The sequence below is a fragment of the Passer domesticus genome, chromosome Z, assembly GCF_036417665.1.
Source record: "Passer domesticus isolate bPasDom1 chromosome Z, bPasDom1.hap1, whole genome shotgun sequence".
Taxonomy (NCBI): Eukaryota; Metazoa; Chordata; class Aves; order Passeriformes; family Passeridae; genus Passer; species Passer domesticus.
The window spans coordinates 3,935,877-3,962,775 of record NC_087512.1 but is presented as its reverse complement, the minus strand read 5'-3'; the positions used below and the strand labels follow the sequence as shown (position 1 = coordinate 3,962,775).

Genomic DNA, 26,899 nt, shown 5'->3' with positions numbered 1-26,899 from the left:
AGATCTTTTCTAAAACCTTTTGCACACTAAGCTTTTTTCTAAATGTAAATCCTCCATAAACGCTCTGGAATTAATTCCTATTAAGTTTAATCCAAATTTAAAATGGAAAAAAATATAGGTAGCCTGATGGAATGTTCTCAAAACAGCTTACTTGGCATTAGTTGTAATTTGTTTTCATATCAGTGTTTGAAGGGTTATTTCCTATGTCCTAGCTAGTTTTTTTTCTGAGAGGCATCATTTGCCATGCAAAGGCAAACTGTGTCTCAAAATTAACTAAAATTTGGGAATTTTAATATAGATTATATGGCTAATATAATTGCAAAGGTTGCACTACTAAAATGCTTTTATTTCTGCAGATGAGTTAAACCAGTGTGGTTCAATTGCTGGCACAAGGACTGGGTGTGATCCATGAATCCCTTTTATTTGAGTGTCTATCACATCCTATTGTTCCTTGACAAAAAAATCTTTTGTGGAACATCTTGAGTGTGATTCCACAACATGTACAGGACAAAGGATGAGACTCAGCCAGCACAGGTTTAGAAAAAGCAGGTCCTGCCTGAGCAGCCTGGTCTCTGCTGGCAGCTGACCTGCCTGATGGCTGAGGGACAGGCTGTGGCTGTGTCTGCCTGCACTCCAGCCAAGCCTTTGACTCCGTCTCCCACAGCATCTCCTGGAAAAGCTGCAGCTCAGGGCCTGGACAGGTTCATCCTCTCTGGGCTAGGATCTGGCTGATGGCCTGGCCAGAGGGTGCTGGGGATGGTGCCACATCCAGCTGAGAGCCGGCCACCGTGGTGTGCCCAGGGATCAGTGCTGGGGCCAGGGCTGTTTAAAATCTTTACTGGGGTAAAAATCCCTTCTGGATGAGGGGATCGAGACTACCCATGGTAAATTCATGGAGGATACGAAGCTGGGTGGGAGTGTGGATCTACTGGAAGGCAGGAGGGCTCTGGAGAGGGGTCTGGACAGGCTGGATCCACAGCCTGAGGCCAATGGTGTGAGGGGTAACAAGAACAAGTGCCAGATCTTGCACTTGTGACACAACCCCGGCAGCTCCAGGCTGGGCAGAGGGGCTGGAAAGGACCCTTTGGGAAAGGCCCTGGGGGTGCTGGTGCCAGGGGCTGGACATGAGCCCAGGGTGCCAGGGGGGCAAGAGGCCAATGGCCCCTGGGCTGTCCCAGCCAGGCTGTGACACAGCCCCAGGGCAATGCCCGTCCCTGTGCTGGCCCTGCTGAGGCACCTCCAGTGCTGGGACAGCTCTGGGCCCTCAGCACAAGAGAGACACTGAGGGGCTGGAGCGTGTCCAGGGCAGGGAACGGGGCTGGGAAGGGGCTGGAGCCCCAGGAGAGGCTGAGGGAGCTGGGAAGGGGCTGAGCCTGGAGCAAAGGAGGCTCAGGGGGGACCTTGTGGCTCTGCACAGCTCCTGCCAGGAGGGGACAGCCGGGGGGGTCGGGCTGTGCTCCAGGGAACAGGGACAGGAGGAGAGGGAACGGCCTCAGGCTGGGCCAGGGGAGGTTCTGGTTGAACAACACAAAAACTTTCTTCTCTGAAGCTGTTGCCAATTATTGGAAGGGACTCCACCTCCAGGGAGGTGTTGGAGTACTCAACAAATGACTGGACGTGGCACTCAGTGCTCTTGTCTGGTGGTGATCATTTAAAGGCTGGATTCAATGGTCTTAGAGGTCTTTTCTAACTTGAAATTCCTAATCTCTGTGATTCCCACACCTTCCACATTCCCTGTGTTTTCATATGAAAGAGATGTAGGGAGTCACAGCTCTTCCTCCAGTGCTTTTGCAGCCCAGCATCCATCAGCTAACTGGAACTGCCAGCCTTCTTCTGAGATCTTGGGCTGCCATAAGGAACCCAAAGCAAGGAGTCATTCCCTGTATTAACTTAAACCCTCTCACACTCACAGATGAGTACTTATTGAGAACTTCCACTTAAAACTTTTAGTTCATTTTGGAGGAGAGAAGGTAAGGAGATATCTTTACCAGAACTGAAATTTCTACAAAATCTTAAAAATTAATGCCATTTTCTGTTGAAATGCACTGGTTTTCAATAATGAGAATAAAGTATATAGCATGTTACTTTAGTTCAGACTGCTGTTGAAGATATGGTTTGTACAAATATAGATTTTTTTTGACATTTAATAAATTTCCTTCCTCTGACCCCAGGTGATGGTTCTAGTCCCTATGACACAGGTTGCTTCCCTCTCACTTATGCCAGTAACATCTGGATTTGTTGCTAAAGAAAATTTTTCACTAATTAAATCCTGGGCTGTCACAGTGTCATTTGCAAGATCCATTTCCACTTTTTAGTCTTTGAGAGGTACAGGAGCAGATGGTGAGGACTTAGAGAAAGAAAATGAAATGGCCTTACTGATTTTGGCCATAGATCAATATATTAATATAATTTCAGAATCATTAAGGTTGGAAAAGTCCTGTAACAGCATAGAGTCCAACCATTAACCCAGCACTTCCAGATTCACCATCATAACATGCCTCTAAGCACAACATCTACCCAGTTTTGAACACTTTGAGGGACGTTGATTCCATCACTGCCCCGGGCAACATCTTCCAATTTGTGACAACCCTTTCAGTGAAGAAATATTCTCTGTATATTAAATATAAACCCGGCACAACTTGAGACCACATCCTCTTGTCCTGTTAAGCTTCCACCTCTGTGTCTGGAGGAGGTCAAAAGCAACACATGAGGGGAAAATCATGCCCAGTAAAAATATGAAGCGATAATTTTGCTGGATACTCTTCCATGTATCACTTGGAAACCTCCAGAAACGTTGATAGTGTCATAGGTCGTGTTAGCAGCCTTCATGGATTGTCTTGTCCATCCTGCCCTTGAACCAAGGCAGACTCCAGAACCTGAAGGAACCTCTCAGGACTGTTCAGCAAACCTCAGTATGGATTGTTTGAATAACAACATCCATTTTTTTCATCTTAGACTGCTTGCATATGAAGATCATCTGATGCTTTCAGCGATTTAACTGGAAAAGCAATCCAAAGTAAATCTTATTGCCCCTCCCACAGGCAACTCATTTTTTTTTCCCCTCTTGCATGTCTTGTTCCTCACTAATTAGTGACTTGGATTATTTCAGCTACCTGTCTGCTGAGAATCCCACCTGCTCAGGATGTAGCATACACAGTGATAAAATTAACAATTTTCCAAATAGTGTTTTTTGCTCTTTTTCTCCTTCTTTTCTTTTTCTTAACATGTTTTTGGGAGGTTTTCGGGGTTTTTTGGTTTTGGTTTTTGTGGGATTTTTTTTGTTTGTTTGGGTTTTTTTGTTGTTGTTGTTTTTTTAGTTTTGGGTTTTTTTGTTTTTTTTTTTTTTGTTGTTGTTGTTGTTGGTTTTGTGGGGTTTTTTTGTTGTTTTGTTTTGTTTTGTTTTGTTTTTTATTTTTTGGATGCTGCTGAGAATTACATTGGTTCTTTCATGTCTGTCTGTTATAAACTCCAATTTAATCTTTGAGCTCCAATAATTTGCACAGACTACATTTCTTCTAACATAAAGATTAGGCTATTGTGATTTAGTTTCCTCACGTAAATCACTTTGTATTTGTTTGAAACAAACATTTTCTTCTCCTATTCCACCACTGATTCTTATCACCTTCTTTAATTCTTCAGGCAGCTTTCATCTTTTCTACCGGTAAATACTACACTACCATTACCAAAATGTGATCTTCTGCTCTTTCAAGTCTCTTTCAATTAGTGTTAGGGCTCTACCAACTAATTTATTAACCTGGTTTCCCTTAACACTTTCATTGTGAGGAGTTTTGACAGAATCTTCTTGGAGGGCGAACTGGGCTCTATTAACCAGACTGATTCTCCTTCTCTGTATGATATTAAATTATTGTTTCATGAGGTAGGATGCTGCCCAAGCTCTGCAAAAGCTACCTGTCAAATGAAGCCATAAGAATAATTAAATACTTCATCACTTTTGCAACTCTTCCACTATTTAAGCATTTCCTTTTAAATTTTTTGGGCATTAGGTTTTTTTTATCTCTCTTGGATGGGGAAAATTTGCTCTTTCTCAAATAAAAGATGGGAGACTTCAGGGAAACAGTTGCAGAAGAAACAAAGCATTTTAATAAACTGATAATTTAGAACAAGCTTTATAAAACTTATAATCTAGTGATTTTTTTTTTTTAAATAGCAATTTGAATATTTCATGGGATATGTAAGAAGTAAAATTTTATAAATTTAACAAAAAAGAAAAGTATTAATACTGAAACAGAGATTTAAAGATATTTAAAAAATCTGGTAAAATGCTATCATGTTATATCCCAAGACAATTTTTTGCCCTAATTTTTTGATTTGTAGATGTGAGGGATGACATGTGCTAAGGAGGGATAACATTGGAGGGATGCAAGTAAAATGGCAGAGAAACACTTCTTCCAGGCAAAGATCTTCTATCATCTGTTCACTCATATAACTCTGCTTAATAAAAAAGTGCCAAGTGAAAATATTTAATTTTCTAGCTTTTCTAATTTACATGCCCTGAATCTAAGCCACTTTGTTTTGATTTATGACCATCAGTAGATGTGGAAATGAAAACCATTTTTGTATAACTTCTACCCTCCAGCTGTTGGGCTTTCAGGCTCTATAGCAATTTTCTGGAATCTCATGCTTATTTCTTTGGAGAGCAGACCAAGGGGTCTGTAGCAACTGTGATCTGGAGAGGGGTTGAGAGTGCTGGGAGTGCTCAGCCTGGTGTAAAGAAGCCTCTGGGGCCTAAAAATGCTCCAAGAGAGCTGCAGAGGGCCTGCAGTGACAGGACAAGGGGAATGGCTTCCCACTGACAGAGGGCAGGGCTACATTAGGTAGGAAGGAAGGCTAGGAAGAATTTCCTGAGGCCCTAGCACAGGTTGCTCAGAAAATCTGTGGCTGTCCCATCCCTGGAAGTGTCCCATCCCAGACTCGACAAGGCTTGGAGCAACCTGGGGCAGTGGAAGGTGTCCCTGCCCACGGCAGCTGGAGTTGGACTGGATGGTCTTTAGATCCCTTCCAACCCAAACCATTCCACGGTTCTGTGGTTTCTTTTTCTGTGTACAGTGCAGTAGAACCAAATCCCTGTCCATGACTTGGGTTTGTAGGTGTTGCCATAAGCCTGCACAAAACCAGGACATCAAAATTTCTGGAAGCAGTAACAGAAATCCCTGTTTTATTTCCCCCTTTCCTTGAGCCAGCATTTCAGGTGTCTGTGTGCAGACCACAGTAATGCTGGTGTAGAATATATGGTTAAGGTTTCCACTGGGTGGACAAAAAGGTGATTTAATATGAGCCTGCCTTGAGTGTAATAACAGACACCTCAACAAAACCAATCTCGCACATTGTTAAGAAACTACAAAGAAGTTGTCTCAATTAATCTCCCAAGACCCTATCTTTAGTCTCTGTAGAGAAATAAGAAATTCTGGAAGTGACTCATTTGGCCTATTTTTATCTTTTACTTTAGAATGAAACTAATCATATCTAGTCTCCACTGACCACACTGAGAAGGGGTCCATTTACCAGAAATGGGAGTGTGGAGTGACTAAGGCAGATGTGGATCTTTCTGTTTAGTCTGGTTACTAACTAGAAAAGTATGAATTATGCCTTTGCATGGAACTCAAACACAAGAAGTTAGATTGCAACATAGGCAGACAGAAAGAGACTTGCAGTGGATCCTCAGCTCCTCTTCCAGATGAGTGAGCAGTATTTCCAATAGCCTGTTTGCTTCTGGACACATTTTACTTCTAGGTACATTTCTCAAGGCTCCTTTGAGCACAAGATGTTCACATCCTGTAAAGGAGGGGAAAGGATTTTAGAAGGTGGTAAAAGGGAAAAGGCCACTCCTGTCACACAGGTATTCTCTAACACCTTTTGCCTGTTTGTCTTGGTCAGTGTGTAGTAATTAGTATATCCTAAAGACTGTTGTAATGGGTAAGATTTAAGGGTGTGAACTGGCAGACTTCCTGTATTAGAAATTCTACATGTTTCTTTCAACATTCTAAAAATACGTAATTCAGGAAGATTTTAATGGTATTTTTTTTGTTGTTGTTATTCACAAAATATTTACAGAAATAGAAAACTTGGCATACTAAAACATGGCAAAACCATACTAAACATGGGGGGAAAAAAAGCACTTATTTTGCAGTTATTTTTAAGTCTGGAGATTGATATTGAAATTGTTTTTTCTCTTACCAGCTTGCCAGTGAAACTTGTCACGCAGCTGAAGGAGGTCTGTTTTTGCTACAAAGCCGAACAGTGATTCCTATCGCTTTAGATACATGTGCTCCTGCTGTGTTAAATGTTCCTTCAATACTTCTGGCACCCCTGGTTTAGCTCAAATCCCAGGGTAACAGACCACAGGGCAGCAAATAAACCACTGAGTAATTTTCTACTCTGTATATAAAGGAGCTGTGGAGAATCAGACTTGCTGCTGAAGATACTGCAAGCTAGCTTCACACCCCAATTCCTCTACATGTTTTTTGCCTCTTTTCCTTCAGCATGGAGAGTCTGTTCTTGATCCTCAAACTAGGCAGAAAATTGTATTTGCTTATTTTTCTAAGAGACCTTAAACCCACTTTGTTTACATAGGATACTTAGTTTTCATGCTGCCGTTTCAAGCTATTAAGAGTGAAAGGTCTATCACTTTACAGAGCTGAAAAATTACCCCATTCCTGGCTTGAAAGAGCAGATTGATAAGCAGGGTTGGGTTTGGATCAGAATAGGAGGTAAAAAATAATGACCATCTCTGTTTTTTAAATCAAGATCAGAGTAAAAAAAATCCAGAAACTTTGTCATGAGATGATAGGAAAGCCCATGGGATGGGAGAAAGAAAGAGATAATCAAATGTCATCAATTTAACTGGTAAAATATCGTAAGACATCTGAGAATAATATCACTGGAACCAACTCAGATATTTTTAAAAAAAACAGATTGCAGAAAAAGTACAACAAGGTACAATATTGGATTATCATGTTTTTTTTGGAAGATATTGTTTTTCAAAAGAAAGACTGTGTTGACACCCCAGTTTTGGGCTTTTCTTCTCAAAAATTGTCGCTGAAATGGTCTGTTTATAATGATACATTATTCTATCTTTTTGCATTTGCCTACCAGCTTCATTTCAGAGTGCCTGAATTACCATTTCAAGTACTGTCTATAAAATTCCTAAGGAATTTACAGTTAAAAGTAAGCAAAAGATCATCTGCCAAGTATAATAGAACTGAAGTGATGTGTAACAAATTCACTTGCATGGGAATTGCATTTCTGAAAGGACTTCAGATCTGGCTGTGAGTACACAGAATAATTCCACAAAGGAAAAGAACAATTTAAAAGTAATCAAAATATTGTGCTTGGCTTTGTCTACATTAATGTAAAGTTTCATCATGAGATTAAGGTGAAAAACTGAAAATGCCTGGAGACTCTGTCCCTCCTGACAAAAAATGATCTGGCCTCAGGAGTCCATGGCATTTCTCAGCTGCTCTACAGAAACATGATATTCCTGGGCATGATGCCTTCACTATTTAGGAAAAGCCAATTAGTACTGAACACTGGAGCAAAATGAGTCTCTCCATTGCATATGATGCTTTTCCCCCAGGGAAGAGAATGAAAGAGAAACAATGTGTGACAGTACAGTCATGTTGCTTAATGCACTCCTGGAAGAAACCCAGCTTTTGTTGTGAGCAAGATTGTTTAAAGCCTATGAGGAACAGATTTGGGTGTTTCATTCCAAAAAACCAAAAAAAAAAAAAAAAAAAAAAAAAGAAAAAGAGAGAGAGAAAGAAAGGGGTGTGTGAAATGAGGTTTTATGTTTGCTCTTTGTTTTTGTTGTTCTTATTTGGTCATGGGTGTTGGGTTTGTTGTGTGCATTTTTTGGTGTGAAATCAGAATAATTTCATTAAATACTTTGCATGAAGGAAATTCCTAAATACTGATTCACATGAACAGGCAGATATAATGAGTAATTTTTTTTTTCTGTACATGAATTAAATTGTCTCATCCAGTACAAAATTAACACCAGTTTTCTTCTTGACAGAAGTTGGTTGCAATTAGGGTTTTCTGGGATAATTAGCAATGTGCAGTGGTTGTAGCTGCAGGGTTTTGAGGGAAGCAAAACAGATTCGAAGCAAAAAAATAGAGTGCCACAATCTAGAACTCCAAAATGGAGCCTAAATTCCCATTAAAGTGTTCCATCCCTGTCAGTGTCCAAGGCCTGGTTGGACAGGGCTTGGAGAAACCTGGGACAGTGGAAGGTGTCCCTACCAGTGGCAGGGAGGATTGGAATGAGATGGTGCTTTGTGTCTCTTTCAATCCAAACCATTCTGTGATTCTGTGATTCTCTATGATTTTTTGATGATTCTGTATTAGAAAAAGAAGTGTTAATCATTCATTTTATTCACTGATTCTCACATGGCACCTCTCTTTAGCACAGACCATTCCTATATTTAAGTAAATTATTTTCATCCTGTATTACTTCTGTTATATTGGAAGACTGTTTTTATAGCATGTTATCTGTGACAATATAGTACTAAAATTTAGGCTGGGGAATACTTTTAACTTATTTTTACCTTATTTTCTATCTGTAATATTTCACCTTTGTCATGAATCACAGGATTCCTCTCACACTGATGTAGTTTAGTGGTGGATTTGACATTTTTAGGTTAATGGTTGAACTTAATTGTGTTAAAGGGCTTTTCCTACCTAAAGGATTCTATGGCTTCTATGATTCTATGCCTTGTATACAAAGTAAACATACCTTTTGTTTTCAAGTGCCAGATTTGCAAAGCAGGAGGTGAATGTGTCTTCACCTTGATGCAAATAATTTTAATTTTGCACATTCTTAACAATGATTACCTTTGCCACTATTCCATGACAAAACTCCCATTCCCTTCACTTGGTGGTATCAGTAGCGTTCCTCTAATCTTCAAGGGGCTGGCACAGATAAAATCCTGCTGTACTACTCTCAACCATGTCCTGTTGGACTCATCTTACGATGTCTCTGCAAAACAGAGACCCCTGACTAGGCAGGAGCTTCAAAGCTGAGACATTCCCACATCACAGCTGAAAAGTTACTGGCTCTCAGTGACTGATATTGAGGAAAAGAGCCATTTTATGATTCTATGAAAAGAGCAGAAGAGCCTTTCTGGGCAGGTGAACAGAGGTGTAATTGGAAATCTGGACTCATAGAGTTTTTTGGGTCCAAATGGACCTCAAAAGTCATCTCGTTTCAACCCCATGCCATAGAGAGAGGCACTTTCCACTAGACCAGATTGCTCCAAGGCCTATCTAACCTCCTCCTAAACACTTCCAGGGGTGGGACATCTACAATTTCTCCAAGCAAGCTGTCTCAGTGGCTCCCCACCCACAGAGTGAAGCACTTCTTTAAAATATCTAATCTAATACTACCCTTTTACAGTCTGAAGACATTTTCCCTTACTGTGTCACTCCATCCTCTTGCCAAAAGTGACTTTCCAGCTCTTTTATAGGCCTTTTAGGTACTGGAAGGGTCTCTAAGCTCTCTGCATCCTTCTCCAGGGTGAACAACTCCCTCAGCCTGACTCCAGCCCTCTGGACATCTTTGTGGCCTCCTCTGGACTCACTCAAACAGGTCAATGTCCTTCCTGTGATGGGAACCTCAGAGCTTGATGCTGTTGTCCAGCTGTGATCTTACAGAACAAAGGTGGGAGGGAATCACTTTCCTTGACCTGCTAGTCAGATTTCTTTATACTTATGTATATATTTTATGTATTATCTCATATCCCTGTGTATAAAAATCTTCTGAGCAGTCTGATAGTGCATCTGTGTAGTTTCTGAGCCTGCTCGGCTGGGGCAAATACTGATCTCTGCAGATCAGATCCAGGGGTGATGACAAACCTGGAGGCTGCTGCCGCCATCCCCTGCCCACTGCTCCTGAACCCTTTAGCTGTATGCAGGGAAGGAAGAGGATTTTTTTGGCGTTCACTGAGCTTGGTGGGCTTGTGAGGTTTATTTCTGAGTGCAAAAGTGGGTCTGTGTTGATGCACAGCCCCTCGGGGAAGGAGGGCGAGCTGGCACAGAGAGCGGGGCTCAGCACGGAGGATGCAGCAGATGCTCGGTGCCATCTAGTGGGATGAAACACAGAGAACATCGGGAAGGCTGAACAAAAAAAAGTGCCTGATCGCGCAGGTTATTTCACGGACTTTTGCTCACGACAATTTATATTTCTCTGCAGGGCAGAAAGCCACGCTCCTGGATGCATAAATACATACTCATAACACGCACGTCAGCACAGCAAAGTTTTAGAGCCGTGGCAGAGCTGGTTTTCTCACTGAGAGCATACACTGCCTCTTATCTTGCAGCTCCAGCTCTAAAGTGTCGGGTTCTGCAGTGGTGAGCAGCGAGGATTTCTACCTGCTATGCCTTTTTTGCTTCCTGGGAACTAAGATTAAAAGGGAAAGAATAAAAGGGAATTAAATTATTTGTGTGGCTGTAAGGAAAGGCTGAGAGAATTTGGATTGTTGAGAGGGGAGAAGGCTCCAGAGTGACCTGATTGTGGCCCCCAGTACCTGCAAGAGTTATAAGTAAGTAAGAAAGAGACTTTTGAAAAGGCTTGAAGGGGTAAGTGAAGAGGGAAATGGCTTTAAACTGACAGAGAGAGGTTTAGATTAGATATTAGGAAGAAATTCTGTACTGCAAGTGTGGTGAGGCCCTGGCACAGGTTGCACAGAGAAGCCGTGGCTGCTCTGTTCCTGAAGTGTCCCAGGCCAGATTGGACAGGGCTTGGAGCAACCTGGAATAGTGGAACCTGTCCCTGCCTGTGACAGGGAGATGGAACAAGGTGAGCTTTAGGTCCCTTCCAACCAAACCATTCTGTGATTCTATAAATAATAGCCTGAAATTTCTGGGAAACCATAGCATTATATAGTGTCTAGCTAATAATTATTAAATAAATGCCTCTTACTCTGAGTCTCTCTCTTAGGAGACACTGCAGTGCAGCCATATACAAAACACAGGAAAATCAGAGTCTCTGATCGTTGTCTCATTTGAAATGGTCAGAGATTAAAGCTGAAGGAAAACAGGAGCACTGGTATGGTTGCTAAAGGTCTATGGAAGAGTCAACAAATCAGTATTATCCTGGCCAACACAACACACGGAACTCAGGTATGTCCCTTCCTGAATAGTTCCTGGAATTACTATAGGAAGTCACAGTCACAGCTCTATTAACCAAAACTGAAGAGGCAGAGTTAACATAGCCTCTTTCCAAAACTGAAGGGACTATTTACCATGTTTATCTTAACCTCACCTGTAGGAAATAGAATAAGTCACATTCCCAAAAATGTCACCTGGGGAAAAAAGTATTGCAAAATACATCCCAAAGCATTACTCTTGCACCTTATTTTATGAATTTTGTATAATGTTTTCCAGCTGGCTCACTATCATATTTTTTAATAAGTTTCATTATGATTTCTTTTCACTAAACTTAGATGAGCCATGCTGATATAGGATTACAACTTCACTTTGAAATTCCTTAAAAGATAAAAAACTAGGAAAAGGATTCAACAGACCCATTTTGCCAAATATTTTTTTATGGTTAAATCAATAATAAGATTATTATATATTTTTGAGTTTCAGAAAATACTATCTGCATTCATAAACCCAATTAGTTTCTGTTCCTCTCACCTATTACCAGCAACATTTCTGACCTAAAAGGAGTAATTCTACTTTCTGCTATCAGAACTCTTACTCACTGCCTGCCTGCCTCTGTTGGGATCCCATTTCTGAGCCCATTTAGATCAGTCTTTCAGAAAGCTCTTTTTGAGCAGGTCTCAGATAGGGTCAGATTGCAAGATTAAACAAGATGCTCAAACAAACACACAGAAGTGATGGGGGGTTTTTTTGGTTTTATGTTTGTTTTTATTTTGGGGTAGGTTTTCTTTTGTTTTTTTTTCTTCCCATTAACATTTTAAAAATCTGAGCCACCTTAAGAGTCATAAAAATTCTGAGCCTTGATAAATATCTGCAAATTACCTATGAGGTGTCTTTTTTGTACCCTAGATATCTGAAGGGTTTGCTCATTCCTCAGAAGGCCTTGCTCTCAAAAAAAAACCACCTGTAGCTGAGGAGCTGCAATTCAGCCAAAAGCAATTAAAGAAATTCAGTCAGCTGCCAAAGCAAATGGAGCCATGTTGGGGCTCAGAGTCCAGCAAGATATTTAGAGGTAGTAACCTCTCCTATAAAAAAAAAAGAACAGAAGTTTTTCCAGTTTTCTGTGGTCAAATTAGCTGAAATGCCAGAAAATGTTATTTCTCAAACTGAGGCACAGGGCCATGCCTGACAGTTCCTGATGACTGACACAGCCTTTTCTTCATTCAGCAGCCTGTGCCCTGACAATTTCATTGCTGTGCATCTCACTGTTGTGTTCAGGGAGGTAATTAAGGAGCCTGGGTCTAGTTTAGCAAGACTGATGAGGAGTGAGTACACGAATCTTCTCCAGAATTGCAGAGGAACCCTCAGGATAGGAAGAGAGAGATTCATGTGCCAGATTTTCTGCCTGTCATCTTCATGTGTTTTCTTTGGGGACAGTTTGATCAATAAGTAAATGAATACTTCTGTGGCTCTTTTTGCAGGTCAATCAGTGAAATCCAGTGTTACACTTCCTCTTGCACAATCTCTGACCATAACATATTTGTGCAGCTTGAAAAATGATGTTGGGGAGCTTTTCCAACGTGTGGTTTAGTGGGTAAGATGTAGTCTGAGGAAATTAAACCTTCTTTATCTGAGTGCATATTTCAGTCTTTGTTTTCAACCAAATTCACTTAAAAAAAAAAACAAAACAAAACAAAAAAAAAAAAAAACTAAAAAAAAAAAAAAACAACATACAAAACCAACAAACAAAATACCAAAAAACAAAAACCAAAAAATCCTCCCCCAAAATTCCCCCAAAAACCAAACCTCACAAAAAAGCCCACAAAAACCCCAAACAACAAAAAACAAACATTCCCAAATCAACAACAAAACCTCAAATCAAGCAAACAAATAAGCCCAGAATACCCCAAATCCAAAACCCACTGCCTGTTTCTATGTCTCATTCACTATACTAGGAATAGTCTGACCATGATTATGGAACAGGAAACACGATGTCAACTCTGTGAATATTTACTGTTTATTTACAAGTGTTATAGAGAGCAACATAAGTAAATAGGTGTTTTCTACAGACAGATTTTCTTGGAAACATTACAACATAGACCATTCAGTTGTTTCCCAGATTTTCTTAGATTTTCTGGGAAACATTTTATGCTGCAGACAGAGATTACGGACCTTTAGAGTAATTTTTTAATTACTTTTTTCAAATTACTCTTGTTACTCTGAATTTTATAAAGAGTCTTTGTTGAATCTTGATTTTCAGCATATTTTGGTGGGTTGTTTGGGCTTTTTTGGTCTAGTTTTCAAACTAGCTTTCAACATTTTGGATGCCGAATGCTCCAGAATATTGCTCTACAACCATCAGGATAAATTCCTGTATACCTGCTGTATCCTTTGAAGTTCAGTTGCAACTGGTGGGATGGAATGAATGCCTGGTCCAGGCGGGGTGCACAATTTTCTGTGTATTAATGCCATGTGTGGGAATTACTGCTATTCATCATGGTGCTGAGTGCTTTGCAATACGGCATTGCAGTGCCTCTCTTCACAAATCTGCAGCTACGTGGGATCCCATTACCATCTTGGGGATGAAAGATCTGGCTAGTCTCTGCAAAGAGCTCGAGTGCAAGGAGAAGGATTTACCCCTGCTCGCTCTGAGGATGGCAGCAAGGACCACCACCAAGGCAGGTGCTTTTATCTCTGAGCTTATAAATAAAGGAAGGTAGAGATGAAAGACAACGACAGCCAATGAGGCAAAAGGCAGTGCAAAAGATGCTGTGAGTAAAAAGAGAAGAGAGGAAAAAAAGAAAAATCCTCCCGTGTGTGTGTCAGCTCAGTCTGCAGGTGGCTGCGTGTCTCATCCAAACCTGCAGGTGTTTCTCTCAGAACTCTGGCACCCTCAGCCTTTCCTAAGGGCCTCTGCCTTAATCAGAGCAGGAGGAAAAATCCAAGATGAGTATCACTACTTATTGAACTCCGCAAGAGGAAAGAGAATATAAAGCAAATTCGTTTAAAAGTGAATTATAAATAGAGCACAGATGAAATGCACCATCTGTCCACAAATTAGGAAGAAAAAAAGTTTTATTGCTGAAAGCAGGCACTTTTTGGTTTTGTCCAAAACATTATTACCAAAAAATAAAAACATAGAAATGCATATTTCAGTTGATCAAAATGTTTAGGAAATAAACATCTGTTCTGCTGAACTCTTTGAGGCAAAAATATTTTTTTTATTATTTTGAAAAGAATCTTAGTTTTGCTTTGACATGCATATTCAAGAGAAATATTCTAATTATCAGTTGAAATTATGTTGTCTCAGAAATTGCATTTCTATTTTTAATTTATTTCCATAAAGATTCAAAATTAAATAGGAAAAGTTGCCCCTAGATGAAATGAAACATCTTATTAGGATAAAGCACTTTAAAAAGTAATTTAAAACCTTGTGACAAAAAAAAAGGAATTATTCAAAATTCCACTCTTTACCTCAGCAACATCTCTGACTGAGTGTTTACTTCCTGTGCTTCATTTTAACAGACCTCTTCTTTCACAAAACAAAAAAAACCAAAAAAACCAACAGCAACAATCAAAAAAAAAACAAACTCACAAAAAACCCCAAAAAATAAAAAAATCCAAAACCAAAACAAACCCAAAAAACCCCTAAAAAATCCAAAAAAACCCAAAACACCCCAAAAAACCCACAAGAAAAAAAACCAACCAAAAAACCAAACAAACAAGAAAAAAAACAAAAACAAAAACAAAATAAAGGAAAACCTGGAACGAGAGGCACAATAAACCCTAAACACTTTGGGGTCACATGTATAAAACACCTGACTTCTCATGTCATTCACTTAATGGGTCCCACCATAAAGAGAATTATTTTCCTACCCATGTAGTTGTAGAGCCATAGGACCATTAGGTTGGAACAGATGACTGAGTCCAACACACTGCACTGTCCTGAGTAACACTGCAGTAAATTTCCCTCAGACATTCTTATTCACATAGGAGGAGAGCCAGTGAACCTCTTAAATCACAGTAAACCTTTGTGTTATAAATGAATACTGGGAGCTGAGTAGAGGGAAAAGAAAGTATAAACTTCTGCAAACTCCCACTCCAAAAAATTTGGGCTGAAAGGTTTCTGACAATGTAGCTCTTGGGAAAAAATAGAGTTTGATTCTAGTCGTGGCCTTCATATGTCCAAGTGTGCACTACAGTGAAAGACCAGAAAGGTTCTAACAGCAAACTCAAAAAAAAATTGATGATATTGCACTTCTAAAGTCTTCTAAAGATGAGCACTGTTATGTGCTCATCTCAGCAGAATACAGACTAATCCTAGTCACAGAGGAGGCAGAGGAGGCAAAAGAAACTCTCAAAATGTATCTTTGAAAGACAGAAAAAGAATATAAAATTAGATTTTATAAAAATATATAAATATTTAATTTAAAAACCCTAATTTTTTTTTAAATTTTTCATCACCAGGTGGCAATGTTTGCAATACAAGATGGGAGTAAGCTACAAGAATGCTATTAAATTTTTACTTCTAAAGCATCAGAGATCCTGAGACAATCCACAGCTTCTAATTAACTAGAGCTTTCTATAGCTTCACAATATAATAATAAAAAATGTTTCTTAACTCATCCATAAAATTATCCAAATCCAAGCTTTCAGATTGTGTGCTGTTTCAGCTCCCATTTTAATAAAAATATCAGTTAAGGTTTGGCAAACATCTGGCTCTGTCCTCCCACCCGCACAACTTCCCAGGCACAGAAGATCTTTTAATCCTGCAGGTTCAAAAAAATCAAAACATTCAGGCTTCTGCTAGGAACATTCAATCCTGCTCTTATCGGGGCTTCTGATACAGGGAGTTTTCATAACAGTAAATGCATCCCACATGCTTCAGAACTGTCCCTGACAGCACAAAGTGCAGACAGCTGCTGCTGCTGCTGCCTTCAATTACACCCCTGCCGTCGGTGTCTGAAGTGAGGGGTGGTCTTCTCTTTGGCTTCTCCAGACTCCACAGCTTGCTCCTGGAAGAACATTTCCTTAAATATCTGTCTCCTGCATGTGAAGAAGATATTCTTTAAATATGCCAGTGTCAACTTTAAAATTTAGAAAATGGCCAGGGCCAGGTTTGAGATTGTCCCTTTTTCATGGTCGTTTAAACTACGGGTTGAATGGAAGAAGAATTTGTGTGGCAGGGCAGAGTGGCACTAACATGAGCAAAAAAATAAATCTTGAAGAGTTTGCCTAATTGGCAGTTTCAGCAGAGCTTTTCTTTCAGCACGGTGTCCTCATCACCAGGAAAAACTGAATTTTAGCTTTCCAGGGCTTCATGTGTTGCGTCTACTGCAACTTGCAGGTGAAGTTCTCCCAGGAAGTCTCTGTGCCATGTGGAATCTCTCTGTGCTGCTTTCACAGAATGGTTAAGGTTTAAAGGACCTTAAAGCTCATCTCATTCCACCCGCTCATTCTACCTTCCACTAGACCAGGTTGCTCCAAGTCCCATCTAGCCTGTCCTTGAACACTTCCAGGGATGGGAAGTCTACAACATTGTCGATAACTAGTTAGGAATAGCTAGATTTGGTGAGCTTATTTCTCCTTTTCCAAGACGTTATTGATACCTTCCTTTATTCAGATATTTTATGAACTGCTTGAGAACTTGCTTCCAGGAGAAGAGTTGCAATTTTTATTTTTTTTTTCACCCTGCCCTTTCTTCTTCTAAGAGTAGTCAGGTTCACAGCACCCTTCTGGATTTGAGGAATGACATGAAATGGGCTTTGGGTTTGACCCCAGAAAAATGAGACATAAATTGCTGGGACTTCAAGAGCTACTTCCATTTGAAATGAAAGCATCTGGTAATTCTCCCATTTAGTGTGTGCATGTCTGTTTCTGCTTTTGTAGTAGATATGTGAGCTTTACTCTTGGACAAATTTATAATAATTTCTAACAGATCACTAGTAATATTCCTTAGGAACTCAAATAAAGTAAGTCAGCAATTAAAACCACAAAGAAATAGTTGTAATTAAATGAGAAATGGAAGGGAATTTTTGGTATTTTTAACCTCTTACATGTCCATTTTTCAACCATTAAATCAAAATAATAGTGGCATTCAAATAACAGCAGTAAGTTTTAACACACAACACCATTTCAACTTTTGTATTTTTTGGGGGGAATTCAGGCTTTTTACTTTTTTCTTTTTTTTCCCTGCAGTATGAAATGAAGAACAGAAAATTCAGAAGGCATGAAAAGAGAAAAGAAGAGGAAGAGATTCTTTAGCGGGAAATTACATTATTAGAATTAAATATTATATACAAAAACTCTGTAAAAGTGCTATGTTATATAAAAAACTAGCCATATAAAGTTAACAGCTATATTTTTCATTTTCTTGATTTTGCTTCTTTGTGATATCATTAGTGAGGAGAGGTGAAATTTTTGATCTCTGCTGCCAAGTACCCTTGTCACAGAGAAGAGGAGTGCTTACAAACACAGACTGGCTTAGGAGTTCCTGGTGGGGAAAGATAAAAAAGGAGAGTAGTAAAGGTGTGATGTGTGCAGAGAGCATTAGAGAAGGAATGAATGATGTTGGCAGCCTCATCTGGGGATCTGCACTTGGACAGGGGTGAGTTCTAGGACACAGTGGAGCTCAGTACCACAGAATCACAGAATTTGTGAGGAGCTTTCCTGTCCAGCAACCAAACACAGGAACAGATTGCACAGAGAGGCTGGGGAGTCTCCCTCTCTGGAGATATTCCAGAACTGCCCAGATTCAATCCTGTGCAACGTGTTCATGGATAATCCTGCTTGTGCAGGGGTGTTGGACCCACTGAGACCCCCTCTGAGTTCAGCTGCTGAAGGGGAATACATTTGTCTGTGATAAAAAATCTGTGATGCATCAGCAACATGCAAGAATAAATAAGATGAGAAAATCTCCACGTGTCCTGGCTCTATTTTTACTGAGTGTTTGTCACAAAAGAGTAACAGGGAGGTTGGAATTATCAAGGAATTTCATGGTAAAGGGAAACATGAGAATTTAGAAATGTGGCTTATTTCTGTTCATGGAATAGTGGAGTAGTTTATCCTAGGCCTTAGTTAATAAATAGTTGCAGATGAATGAATAAAAACAAAATACAGATTAGGAATTTTTAAAAATTGCTTTTCCATTCTCAGAGGAAGTGGGAAGGAGTGCTACAGTCCACAAGACAGAGGCTTGCTCTTGAAGCTAAAAACTACATCTATCACCATGAGCGTACTATCCTAATCTTCACCCTGCCAAAACATTGAAATGATATTGAGTTAAGAAGGTCACCAAAATAGTCTAACTTTCCTGGTAGAAGATACACACACACACACACACAAAAAAAAAAAAAAAAAAAAAAAAAAAAAAAAAAAAAAAAAAAAAAAAAAAAAAAAAAACACCACCAAACCAAAACCAAAACCACTAACTCTGAAAGCTGGTGTTGTATGTGGCTTTGATTTAGAGAGTGGACAAAGAATTGAGATAGAGTTTGAGGATTTTTTTTTTTTGCATAAACCAGAATCATGTGTTTACTCCACTTGTGGTACACCAGTAGCACCATCCTCTCTGTAATTCATGGCCTCTCATTTTAACTCATAATGTGTCTCCAATAGTGAGGTGCACAGAGGTCAGTCTGAACTCTCTATCCTTCTTATCTTTTGATTACCTACATTCCCCTGCCCTCTTTAAACAAACCATTGCTCAGATATGATAAATAACAGCTCTCCATACCTATAAACTTTTGACTCTAAGAAGACCCCATCTGGGTCTGTTTAGCAACATTTCTTCTCTGGTTGTAAGGTCTGCTAATAATTTGGACCAGGAATGTAAGCAGATAGACAAGAGAGGTTATATTTTGTCTGTAAAGCTTACATACATAGGGTAAAACATATTGAGAACATAGAACTTTGGGGAATAAAATGAGTCTGAGATAAAAACCAAATGTTTCATAGCTCTTGTCTCCTGTGTGCCAGCAACCAGATCTATTCACTAGCTGTGGATTCAAAAAATGGATTAAAGATTGGACCCCTTTGCCACTGAGCATTTATAGACCTTTTAATCCAAAGTGTCTTGGAGTTCCAGTTGAAGAGGCTGCAATCTTTGGAAATAAGTGTGTTATCGCAGTGCACACAGCTTCAGTCTTCTCCTACTGTGTTTCATCCTGGAACTGAACCCTGGCCTCCTGAAATGTTCTCAAAGGTCAGGATACAGCAATCATTTTGTGGTGAGTCCATGCCAGTTAATTTCAGCTGTATTCATTCACAGTGTCAATATAAGTTCCAAAACATTAAACAGTTGAAAAGTCAGTTTTGTCAAGATCAAAATTTTTCTTTGCAACAAGATTCTTCAGAGCATTCTTATGAAGGTAGAAGACTGAGATTTAAGTCACTGTTTCCAATCAGCGGGAACTGAACCAGTTGAGGTAGGCATGAAATGTGTCTGGTCTCTTTGTTGAAGACCAAAAGAAAATTCTCTAAAATTGAATCTCATCATTTCACAGACAGAAATTTCCTTTTTTTCTGGCAGACCTGTTAATAGTTTGCTTTCACACTGGACAGCTGGCAGTCATCAGTGACAATTAAATCACAATTAGAGGAGACGCAATTTCCGCATTGTACAGTTTTTTGGTTTTTTTTGTAAATGCTCCCTAATCTCAGGAAAACAATAAATAGAAGGAACAGCTTTCAGCTTTTAATATACCCTCTCCAGAAGATCAAAATAGTTAGCATCACCAGACAACAGCCCACCATGTTTAAACAATAATCACATAAAAATGCAGTAAGGAAAATAATTTGAAATGTGATCCAGTGATCACTGGCCTCATCTTTCCAAGACAATTTGGAAATATACCAAAGCTTTTCTGTTTGTTTTCTAAATCACAGTCTATTTGCAAGTCTGATGACACAAATGTTATGTGCTGTGTTTTTGAATGATTGTATTTTTTTCTTCTGAAATTGGACAGGAAATAATTTTGATATCTTTTTTTTCCATATAGGACGTGATGTAACTTGAATAAGAGTTCACAGCCCTAGTGACAGTGGAGGACAGAACACTACCAAAACCTACACAGATTATCAGGCAAGTAAGATATTTACAGAGAAGATGAGGGTGACAGCTTTAGCAATATTGAGAAGAAAATGGTTTAACCCTGAAATACTGCAGATAAATAAACAACAGTATTTTGTGAGTGGTTTGCTGATATCTACAAGACTGAAGACCTTGCTAACCTAAAACATACCTGTACCTCTAATGCTTATGTTTAGTGAAGAGAGCCTCTGACATTTTCCCAGGGTCCCAGCTGCCTTGTGTGGTGCTGCCCGTGGTTAATGAGGATGAAGATGGTTTAGGAGAAGATTGAAGGAGTTCAGTGTGTACAATGTCTTTTATTTAGTCTGAAATCAAAGGGTTCTGCTGTAGATGCAAAAACCATCAGAATGAGAAAAATAGAATTTTAGGGAAAAGTTTTGCCATGGAGATCATAGTAGGATATGAGATCAGCTACAGTAAGATGCAGAAGTCAAAAAGACATTTCCATACAGACTTAAGGGGAAATTTATGTTCAAGAAGATGATTTTTTTCTTTTATTTCAACAGGAAAAGATGTCCTAGAGACTAAAGAAATAAGGAAGTCAACACAATATGGCAAAACCCAGAGACAACTTAACTTCCAGCATCAAAGGCAACACTGAAAAAGATAAAGGGGGAATGAAGAGTGTGAGATCTGACTCGAGCTCCTGGGGAGTGTGTAGGTATTGTCTGTGAAAATACAAATAGTACGGCAGGGAAATGTCTGGAGTTTTGTCCAAACTTCAATCACTACTGGTGCTTTGCAGTAATAGCTCTGTGTGAAAAACATCTGCCTAAAGAAGACAGCTTCATAATTAGAAGACAAACTGATACTGAACCAAATTCAGGATTTTCTGATGCCACAAACTGGATTACCAATTATGATTTGGTTTGTTAAATCAGAGCATGCTAATCAGTGCAATCTCTTCAATGTGCAGTAAAAAAATCCTTTAATTTACTAGCATCAACATTTTGAATGAATGCAGAATGCTTTGATGTAGCAATGCCCATAATCCTGTATAAAATTAATATTTTCTTTAGGCAATGAAGTCTTCTTGTCTAAAACTCCGATAGCAGACAGGAATGTTGTGCAACTGCTTACAGCAGGATTGCTCTACAGCTGTGGTGGTTTCAAGAAATAAGGAGTTTCAAGGAATAAGGTCCCCTTTTGGAAGGGGATCTGGATTTTTATTACGCCAGTATATGTATTTATGGGGGAAAACATGGCAGCTTTTAATTGTGAAAGTCCTTCTTTATGCATGGGGAGTTTGTATGATAATTTGCTTGTTTTGTTTTAATAGTTAAATAAAGGTTTAAAAAGATTTAAGGGATGACCATAAAAAAATTTAACAGGTTATGAGAAAAATCCAGCATTTTGCCAGGTGTTCAGGATTTGTACTCTTCGGTCTGTATTTTCAGAAAACCCAAACCAAATATTTGTATTAAGAGGTTTCTGTTTTCCCAAGGACAATCTTCACTTTTGCCAACAGATGGGAGTAGAGTCAAGGAAATATTGAGCTATTTCCTTTGCTGGTGTTAGCATATTGTTCATGGCACTAAGACATGCCTCATAGAAAAAGAAGATACTACATAAGATACTCACTGCAAAAAGAAGATAAAATACTGTATTAAGAGTGTGAGGGAGAAATTTCCTAAGTAAATTCTTAAAAGATAGGTCTCAGTCAGAGAAAATATGCAAAACAATATCTTCAACATAGTCTGATTTTTGACCTTAGCTTCCTGAATTGTGTCTCGTGTAGTCACACAGTCTCAAATCATCTTATTGAGTAGTGTCAAGGAGGAAGAAACACAGAACTCTCCATCTGCCACTGAAAAGACAATTCATGAGCACAGAGTAGCTATCAAGGTCACCCAGTCTGACTGACCAATTCCTCCAATGGTGACCAGAGAGAAAGTGACCTGGTGTTAAAAGCTTTTAATTACAGCAACAAAACCACTTATATTCTCTTCAGGTGAATGCATTTGCTGTTATATGTCTTTGATGTATAGTTTCTAGTCTAAATGAAAGTTTAGGGAAACACATGTTTATAAACAACTTCTACTACTAGAATATTTGCAAGCTCTGCTGCATCTTTAAAGAAAAAAGTATTTTTTGGCTAGGCACAGAGCAGAATCCCAGAGCCTTCAATATATTCACACAGATTTAACTGCCCTATCTTTTAATTCCTGGGTCAATGTCTATTCCCAGTTTTGCCCTGGGTCAATGTCTATTCACACTTCTAGTACATGCCGTAAGAATTTGAACACTCTCCTGTGGTACTTGCATTTCTCCACTGACTACAGAGACAGGGTAGTCAGATGCACACTTAATTTAAGCATCCCAAATAGGAGGGGATTGGGTCACAAGGATGTAATCTTGACTAGTGAATTGATAAATATTTTATCAAAATGAGTCTGAGAAATAATTTAAATTATTTTCATTTCAGAAGCTGGGAATCTTTCAAATCGCTTATAAAGTCCATTTGTCTTAAAACTGCCATGTCTAAACATGAATGAAAAGTAGAAATTTCAGGCTTGTGTTATGTGACACATGCTTAACTATTTAATTCTTTTGTGAAATTGCATACTTAATAAATTCTTACCAGTTTTATTGACAAATCTAACACATTCCCTCAAAATATTTTGATTTGATTGAATCAACAATTCCTGATGAAAAGCATTTAAGTATGTATGCCCCTGTCAAAAATCACTCAAGTGTCTGTTATAGCTACGTGAAAGGACTTATGTCAGCACTGGATTACATTACACTTGTTCCAACAGTGAGGAGTTTCCAGTGGCAAACAGTGAAATAAGTCACGTTCCTGGCAAGTCATGAAGCTGTGCAGTGGGTTGGTTCCCTCTTTGAGGAATAGGCCAGGACATCAAATTTATCCCCTTCAGTCCTTCAGGAAAACACTTGGGAGGATCATGGCCACAAGCAGTGACCAGAATTTTCACTTTGCCTCCTTGCATGAGGTGATCTTGACTGAACAAAGTGCAAAATGTAGAAACACAGGTGAATGTGTCTAAAGTTAAGGTCAGCATCATGGGCCATTGCCCTTTTTTTACTCCTGTCATTAAGCAAGAATGCCAGAGAACTGTCCTTACTTCTCAGAATGAATACATTGACTCTTAAATTTTGTTCCCATGATACAAGTCTGGAATTATTAATATGAAAATCAATTTTTATTAGCAACTACTGAAATTATATTCCTATTTTATTAGCATGTAGTTTTATGAATATGTCAGGGAAAAAAAAAAACCTTCTTCCAGTTAATGATTTCTGTTCCGTGTACTCTTAATATAAAACTTCCAAATCTCATTAGCAGAACCAGCCATTGAAATGCACAATGTTAATAAAGCACAATGGAAAACTGCTGATACAGTAAGTTTGGAGTACAAATGTGGTAACTTTTATAATCACAGTGGAAAATTGAGTACTGATGGTGGTGTATACTATTACCTTGTCTAATACAGAAAATACCTTGGCAGATGAAAGAGTATAGGAATATATTTTATATTCTGGGAGTTTAAACAATCCAACACTTTGTGGGATCTCTTAGAGAGTGAGATTTGATCAGACTTTTGCAGAAATCAACTGCTCAGGTGTGGTCTTTGGATTCACAGAGATGATCCTCTCAATCCTTTAAACATATTTTGGTTTTGTGTTTTTTTGTGGGTTTTTTTTTTTTTTTTTTTTTTTTTTTTTTTTTTTTTTGTTGTTGTTGTTGTTGTTTTCCTCAGTATGTTATCTAGGATTTTAGATATAAGATACTTTGTTCCATAGCTTGATTTGTAATCCAAGTTTTATCTGGTAATCGGTGGGATTTACCCTCGTTTCAGAAGCTGAAGTCCACAAGCAGAGCTAGTTAATCTGTTTACACAAATATACATTAGCCATATGCACAGCTCTTTGGACTGCTTCCAATACTATTCCCTGGGTACCAGGAAGGCAAATAGTTGTGGTAAGATTACTGATAGAAGACGTAAATAGAAATAGGGGTGGGAATTAGCTTGTGCAGTTGGACAAATAACAGTAGGTTAAAACAAACCAATAAAAGTAGACCTAAACACCTGGATGTCTACATGTCAGTTTGCTACTAAAAATCAGACTTCAGTCAATGCTGACAGATTCTTTAATTCTTAGGGTCTCTGGGTCCATCTGTCTGCCCTAATGTGGGCTGGGTGATTCTCAGACTCTGGATTCCACCTTCAGTGGCCAGGTTCTCAGCCCAGATATCCCTGGTGCTCTCAACTTTCTCCCAGTTGAAAATGAGCAGAGAGAGCCCATCACAAAGATAACTGGAAAAAGGATGGGTGAACACCACACTCTCCCAGGTCTGAAAACAGGTTTGGCTCAAGACAACCCTGGTTTGCTATCTGCTTACATTTTTTCATAGACTCGCCCTTCTGTATGAATTCTCACTACAAAAGAAGTTTTCTATGGCACGTTATGTGAGCTTCAAAACAACAGAGCTCTTCTATGTTAATTGATGACTCATTGTAACATGTAAGATATTGGTGGACATTTGGAAATGGTAATTTTCATTGCTGTAGCACAGTTTATGCTAAGCCTTCTACAAAACTCTGGCACAGAGTTCATAAAACCCCTGAGAGATGAGCCCTTTGAGACATTGCTGAACCAAGGCTAACAAAGAGAGCCCCAGTGAGAACCTTACATCTCATCACTTTTTATTCTGGGGGGGGGGGGGGGGGGGGAGTGCAGTGCTGTGTGTGGCAGCAGTTCAGTTGTAATTAAACAGGAACTGATATATTATTTCCTTCACTGAAATACAGAACCACTTCTTGCTAGTACTTCTAATTAGACAGTAGAGAAGATATCATGAAAAAATAATGACCACTTTGCCTAGTTTCCTGGGCTGGGGAGAGAGAGCAGGAGATTGCAAACACCATTAAGATATTTCACTTGTTTTGCATTTTAAAACCAGAGCAAGAGAAATGCTGTTTCCATTGAATGCAATGGCTGACATTTTCAAAGTTATGGTGTGGCACTTACATGGATTTTACTTGAAGTAGAGGACTTCTGAATTTCAGACTTGAGAAATCTACCTGATAATGTTTGCTTTCAAACCTGAAAAAGTGGCTGATGCTGTTTCCTAAAAGCAAGCTTCTATGGTACCCAAACAAAACCTGTGAAAATTCCTTTTACACTGATTAAACAGCAATTACCTTTATAATTGTGCTGTGTAGCAGAGTCTTTGCTCAGAATATGAGCATGCCTCATCAGTTCTCCTGTCCTGCATCATACCTTGAACAGGTTTCTTCTGATTAATGGATTAATTTGTTTCCAGGTGAAATGATGACTGACTTTGACAGAGTGAGATTATCCCTGCTGATGTCACACAAATAAAGGCAATAATATTTTATACTGGAAATGCAAAATTTTCTGGGGTTACCTGACAGAACCCTGTGTTTCATATAATCACAGAAGAGTTTGTAAAGGACCATAAAGACCGTCTTGTTCCATCCCCTGCTTTGGGCAGGGACAACTTCCACTATCCCAGGGTGCTCCCAGCCCCGTCCAACCTGCTCTTGGACACTTCCAGGGACAGGACAGACACAGCTCTTCTGGGAAACACATCTTTATGACCTTTGTAGATTCTCAAAACTCACCTGGGCATAGTTGTGTGCAACCTCCTCTCGGTGAACCTGCTTTAGCATAGGGTTTGGATATCTCCACCCTTCCAATCTCCATTCCATGATCTCCACTCTTCCAGTCCCAACCAGTCTATGATTCCATGGTTCTGTGACATCTTTTTTCGGACCAGCCTGTGGATCTCCATCAGGATTTGGAACCTCCTCTGGAACCAGAAGCCTGATTGTGGAAACTAAACACACCAAGGTTACTAAACCTAGAGAGACAAAAATTGTATCAACTAAGAAATCAATGTATGGGCTATGTGTTCTGGAACTTTGCTCTACTCAATTGTTGAAAACACTCTTGCTGGCCTGAGATATCCCAGGTCTGTCTGTAAAATACATTTACCCGCTCAGTGAAGAGTTGCCCCAGTGAAACAGAGCATGGCAGCTATTTTTTGCAATGCAGCTGTACTGATACATAGTGAAGGGGCAGAAAGAGAATAGCAGAGTAAATTTCTCTCTTGAAAAATCCCAGGGCAATTTAGCTTTGCAAGTACACTTCCTTACCCTACTCACTCCTGCAAAAAACACCTAGGGAATAAATTCTTTCTTGTGAAAAAGGGCAGATCTTCCATGGTGACAAGTAGTTGGAACCCTAGTTTTTTGCTCCAGCTGCAAAAACATTTCTAACTATTATTAAATGCTTTACCTTTTTTTTTTCTCCTGACTGTTTGCTTGAGTTTTCCTTCCTCTGTGCCCTTGTATTCCCTTGAGGTTCCCACATGCTATGAATCACTGTCCCTCATCAAATGAATGCTATATTATCTTACTTCCTAGTCTCGTATTTTGACAATTTTTATTTCTCTTCATATTTTTCTGTGAATTGTGTTGTTTGTTTCTATAAATGAATCTATAGTAACTGGGCTCCTTCCAACAGAAATCAACAATTGGTGCCACAAGCACTAAGGAGAGTTATTAAAGCATTTCAGACATTGAGAATTTTTACTTTCATGCTTTCTGTTTTTAAATATAGGATGAAGAGGTTATTTATTATTTACAGTATGATTTGTTTTATTACCCTGCATTACTCCCAATGTTGGTAGATGAA

At 39.1% G+C, this 26,899-nt stretch overlaps 2 long non-coding RNA genes across 8 annotated transcripts; one reads left to right on the top strand and one right to left on the bottom strand.

Annotated features, from left to right (window-relative positions):
* Positions 1–451: 451 nt before the first annotated feature.
* LOC135290765 (uncharacterized) lies at positions 452–18,077 on the top strand. Of its 7 annotated transcripts, none has more exons than XR_010353568.1 (8): positions 452–701; positions 9,532–9,676; positions 10,208–10,556; positions 10,955–11,136; positions 12,603–12,715; positions 13,652–13,803; positions 16,842–16,964; positions 17,320–18,077. It is a non-coding gene; the product is annotated as an uncharacterized LOC135290765 (long non-coding RNA). The 7 variants fall into 7 exon arrangements; XR_010353567.1 differs by having other exon boundaries at positions 505–701; positions 9,532–9,604; positions 10,208–10,365; positions 17,320–18,071; XR_010353564.1 differs by having other exon boundaries at positions 508–701; positions 10,208–10,365; positions 13,675–13,803; positions 17,320–18,069.
* Positions 18,078–18,202: 125 nt separating this feature from the next.
* On the bottom strand, positions 18,203–25,922 carry LOC135290767 (uncharacterized). Its single transcript, XR_010353569.1, has 3 exons — positions 25,825–25,922; positions 25,381–25,543; positions 18,203–18,375 (listed from the first exon to the last, which is right to left on the bottom strand). It is a non-coding gene; the product is annotated as an uncharacterized LOC135290767 (long non-coding RNA).
* Positions 25,923–26,899: the final 977 nt, after the last annotated feature.